Here is a 5,865-nt window from a genome sequence, read left to right as displayed (position 1 = left end):
GAAAGTGATTGTTGCCGTTTTATATAATATATAATATATTATAATATATAATATCACGGCTAAAAGCTTTGTGCGCTTCCAGATGATATTATGAATTAAAGACTGCGTCGGGTTCTCGGACTTCTCTGGTACCTCCACAACAGTGGTGTAGTCCATTTTATTGTAGTGGGTATACTGTGATGATTCCCTCACAGCCTCGTACAAACCCGTCCCACCGGTACGTGTACGTGTGTGGCGCTTATGGGGTGTCGTACCACACTCACCAACGCAGGGGTCTACAACCCGCTGATTTAAGAGTTTAACGATTATCAACAATCATGGAAAACTGAATAGGTTTATCAGTTTTAATAGCAGTATGAAAAAAATAGAACACAAAAATGACAAGTTGTCCTTTGTATATCTGTAGTAGTAATAGCACATGCTGAACAAGGACAAAATCTACTCAAAATAATTTAATGACCTGTTTACAACCATGGCTAACCAGTGCATGAGAAGGAGATGACAGGAGACTAATGTTTCACTCTTTCAATTGCTCTAATTTGAGCTCTTACTGTTGTTATCTAACATACCATACAGTAATTGAATTGTGGAAAAGTGTGAAATTACTGCACCTTAAAAATGACCATGAATTAGCCATACTCTCATTTGCATAGTGATTAACATTATGAATTTCCATTGTGTATACAAACTGCATGTTGGCTGACATTTACCTAACTTTTTTTCCCTCCACTCTAACCAAGGATGCCTGTTTTTAAATTCCCAAGCCTGACACCCAGTCTGAAAGGCTGGCCAGGGGTTCTCATCTAAAAGTAACAAGGAGATATACAGTGGGATTCAAACATTGTCTTCTGTTGACTACTCTCTGTGATTTACACATTAATATGGGAGGAATGGACACACACACACACACGCGCACACACACCCTATTCTGTTGTGTCTTTGTTACCGTACGTCCACACCAGGAGCTCACAAAGTTTCGCTGCGAATATTTCTGTTCGCTTTGGTCGCTCAAGTCGCTCATGACGTACAATTCAATTATGCAGACGCATTTAAAGGAGCCGTATGCTTTTAGTACAGACAGCCATATCAAAGAGTGAACTCTCCCATACACTTTGGCCATATTGCCGAGACGGTTTTGCTTGTTGGATAAAGTGCTTCGACAACAAGTAGGACAGTGATTCCCCCCAATATAAAAAACCTCCTAAAATGTAGGCTAATTACAACCGAGAACAAAAAACCCTGCGTGCTGTAGTATGCTAGTTAAAATATGTTTCACTGATCTGCATCTGCAAATCATGATCTGCACTCATTCGTCGCACTCAAAACAAATAGACATTGGCGCACATGGCTAATTTGCATACGTGCACAGGACTGGTTGGCTCCGCAAGGCAAATAATGGAACATATCTATCTATCTAGGCCTATCTGTCTATCTATCTATCAACGCGTGTCTAGTTTTAATGTGATGTATTGTGTGTATGTCCAGTCAGACTTGTTCTGTGTGGTCTTGTAGGCTACTGTCCTGTGTGGGCCGAACCACCTAAATGGATTCCCGACGATTTGTGTCGTTTGGTATTGTAGCGCCGACCAGGAAGAACAGGGAGTCAGGCTTTTGGTCAACTAGGGGTTCTGTGCCTCATACACCGCTCGACTACAGAAACACCCTCTTTTATTGACTCGACAACACGTACATAGAACAGCACAGCTAACTAACACACAAGTCATTCTTGGTGATGGTGGCAACAACGACACACAACAGAACAACACACAACAATGAACAATCCCAACCCATTAACCCCACTGATCATTAATAACACCAACAACTAGCAACGGACCCAGAACAACAACAACAATAACCCCAACAACATGCGCTCCGAGAATCCCCCAGAATCCCCGGTATGAACCCGGAAGAGAACGAACACGTTGCGAACACTGGTCGTTACAGTATTAATTAAGACTTGACTAGGCTATCTATCTATCTAGACTATTTAATTAACAATTATTCACCTCAGGCTCCGTGAATAGTGGGGAATAGAGGGATAAAAGACAAGAGATATATCCAAGGGCATCAGTTTGTTTTTAGAAGTGGTGGGGACAATAACCATAAGCTTGAGTGTGGTTTGAAAAGTGCTGGGTACCCTTATGTAAGCTATTCATCCATTCAACGCTGCATTACAATATGCTCTACAGTGTATAGTCAGGTGTTGAAAATCCTATTCGAACAATAAGTTGAAAACACAGTTTGTGTTTTGGCTTGTTTTGCAAAACTGCGTTGGAAACACCATGGTATTGGCTCGGGATATGTAATACTAATACACACAGGACAAAGAACAGTGTTGGCAATTTAACACTTATCTTGACATCAACAAAGTTTACCAGACAAACAATGCCAGACTGTAAAGGGGGTACGAAATGAAACGAGGTACTGAGCATCAGCCTTTTGAAGACGAGCAAGGGCTGCTGGTAGCATATGTTATGCTGCATTAAAAAAAATAAAAAAAACAAGCGCCCAGAGGAGAATTGCATCTGCCAAATCCTGACCACCAGTAAACACTTGCGAAGGACCAATGTAGACTTCACTCATTGCAACATCATTAGCAAATTGCCCGCAGATAAAATCCCCTACAGTTTAGGATAATCACACAGGTTATGCGAGAACATATTTATGTCAGGATAGGCCTACCAGGCTCCAAGTCGTCACATATCTCAATCAGACAAAACAACTATAACCACATTGGCATAGCAATCGCACCGTGTGTAGCTGCTACTAGCTGCAATCTATACAATGCATACTAGCTGGAGCCCCAACCAGAATCAGATCACAATTGCTTAGGACCGTGGGTAACCTTTGGCCAGGTCATCACGAGCAAACAGAACCAGCAGCAAAGTTTACGTAAACCAATTTCTTACCTTATGTGGCCCTCCACATGCAGGCTAAATGATGTATCCATATCGTGTCACAAACATGCTTTTTACAGGAAGCAAAAGGACCGGCTATTTTCTGAATAAAAATGTCAATTTTGGCTGTCTATCTTGAAACTTCTCCAGTGCGTTCACACCAAACGCGACGGGGCAACAAGATCCCATACAAAGTGAACGTATAGACGCGTATCGGGCGAATTTTTTGGATTTGTTTTGATTTGTCGCGCCACACTTTCGAGCGCGTTCACGAGGATTTGTGGCACGACAAATTCGCTCGAGTTGAAATATTTGAACTTTGACACGAATTTCGCGTGATGACAGCCAATCAGCGTTCAACAGCGTGGCCACTGAGTGACATGTGTAACGTAACAGCCAATCAGCGTTCAACCGTCAAACTCAGTGCAGTGCAGTCCGGGGTGAACTGCAGCATGGAGGAGAAAGTGATTGTTGCCGTTTGCGACTCTCGGAGCTCTATATATAATAGTATATCATATAATATAATTGTATATATAACATCATGGCAAAAAGCTCTGTGCGCCTCCGGATGGCCGTAGCGCGGGGAGCTCATAGGGATTGGGCTTCTCGGGAGTCTGGGTTTGTTTACCGGCGTTGCTATGGGTTCCGGTCGTGTGTGTTCCAACTGTTTATTAGGTAGGTCTATCTAATAAATGATGTCTTCGTGCGCGCCTATCGCATGATTTTAGACTCGACGAATTCGGTTGAGTATGTGGGGATTTTTTCAGTCGCAATTGGTTTGCACATTTTTAAAAGTGGTGGGGACAAAATTCGTATTTCAAATAGTGGGGGGGACATGTCCCCCCCGTCCCCCCCGTAATCGACCCCTATGACAGTATGGAAGGGGAGATTTGGAGGTACCTGGTCAGGTCTTGGTCAGCCTTCAAATCCCAGATGTGGAGACTGCAGGGATACCTCACAGAGAAGACACTAAAGAGTCATCTCTCATTCATCGAGTGGACTCATTGGTTTGCGAATGACCACAAAGATGCTCCCATAGGCAGATTGCTGCATGGCATTCACCACTTATTCAAATTGTAGAGGTTGAAGCAGTCTTCCTTGTGGTCACTTGCCATAACACTTGTAGAGGTTGAAGCAGTCTTCCTTGTGGTCACTTGCCATAACACTGTCATGTGTTTTATGAAAACACCATCAGTAACATTTAAATTTAGTTGATGTGGACGGCTCTTTTTTTGTCCGATTTCTTCAGTGTTCAGTGCCTGTTTGTGAGATATGCATTGTTTGAAAGATAAGCCTTTGATTTTGTTTAATTTTAATATACCTTTCATCAACAGTGGTTTGGGGTTTTATAACAACAATTAAAGTGCTTAACTACTGGTGAACGATGTTGCAGAACATATATGGTTTGTGTTGATTGCATGGAAAAGGCAATAACCAGTTACAAATTATATGGTAAGAGCCTGGTAATACCATGGAAACAAACAAGGCTTCCTTTTACAGTACAGTTTCAGCTTAATTACTGGGTAAATTGTAGTTTTTTTTACATGGTAACGTCGCAGAACGTACATGGTAAAAGTTTTTGTTGACTGCATGGAAAAGGGAATGTATTGCAAATTATAGGGAATGTATTGCAAATTATATGGTAAGAACCTGGTAATACCATGGAAACAAACGAGGCTTCCTTTTACAGTACAGTTTCAGCTTAATTACTGGGTAAATTGTCGTGTTTTACTTGGTAACGTTGCAGAATGTACATGGTACAAGTTTGTGTCGACTGCATGGACAATGGAATGTATCTATTATCAATTATATGGTAAGAACCTGGTAATACCATGGAAACAAACGAGGCTTCCTTTTACAGTACAGTTTCAGCTTACTTAATGGGTAAATTGTCGTGTTTTACTTGGTAACGTCGCAGAACGTACATGGTACATGTTTGTGTTGACTGCATGGATAATGGAATGTATCTATTATAAATGATATGGTAAGAACCTGGTAATACCATGGAAACAAACGGCTTCGTACCCAGTATTTAAGAAGATGTACCATGACACTAGAGGAAAACAGATTCCTGCAGAGGTTGTTACCAGGTAAGTAATTCCATAGTGGTAAATCGAATAAACCCTTTCTAAATGGGTGTAGCTATGAATAATAACTAAGAAAAAGTATTTTATTGGAAAGTACTATGCTAATTTCTCGATAGTACATCATTAAATTTGGGCTGTTACCAACATAAACCTTGGATAATAGGTGTTTCTAAGAATTGGTTGCCTAATTTCCTAGGAAGTACAAAATATCTGAGTTATTACCAACCTAAAACAGTTACAACTACACGCTAGTTGAGTTGATGGGTAATAGTGGAGGTTTTACTTGGTACATCAGCTGTAATTCCTCTGTATTTACCTTCTTATTACCAGTGGTAATTGCACAGTAATACACTATAATTTACTGTGTATTTACCGGGTAGCTACCTCTGTATTTACCTTATTACCAGTGGTAATTACACAGTAATACACTATGATTTACCATGCATGTACCGGGTGAATACCTAGTAATTAGGGGACTGTAAAAGGAAGGGTTACCGTATCCTTTAAATGAGACTACTGTAAACTTGTAAACCAATACTTTCTATCAACAAATCAGTATCAAAATACCGAATGACATACACAATATTCAAGAGAAATACGTTTGAACTATTTACTATGAGGGGCCGTTTAGGACATAACTAATTGAGACACTCACACACATACCTATGAAACACTCTTACACTCACTACTGAAACGCTCACACACTCACTACTGAAACACTCACACATACATACTCTTCTGAAACACTTACACATGCATATGAGAAACACACGCATACATACATACCTCTGTGGCATATACACATACATATGAAATACATATGACATACATATGAAATGCTTACATTCATACAAGTGAAACATTTATACGTATCTATCTGA

General features: G+C 40.5%; 1 long non-coding RNA gene across 1 annotated transcript; it reads left to right on the top strand.

Moving 5' to 3' along the window:
• The first annotated feature begins 3,768 nt into the window (after positions 1-3,768).
• On the top strand, positions 3,769-4,279 carry LOC132469990 (uncharacterized). The gene is made up of 2 exons (XR_009528543.1): positions 3,769-3,979; positions 4,026-4,279. It is a non-coding gene; the product is annotated as an uncharacterized LOC132469990 (long non-coding RNA).
• Positions 4,280-5,865: the final 1,586 nt, after the last annotated feature.

Source organism: Gadus macrocephalus, chromosome 12 (genome assembly GCF_031168955.1).
Source record: "Gadus macrocephalus chromosome 12, ASM3116895v1".
Lineage (NCBI taxonomy): Eukaryota > Metazoa > Chordata > Actinopteri > Gadiformes > Gadidae > Gadus > Gadus macrocephalus.
Note: the sequence above shows the minus strand (reverse complement) of the source record. Positions and strands in the feature narration are given on the sequence as shown.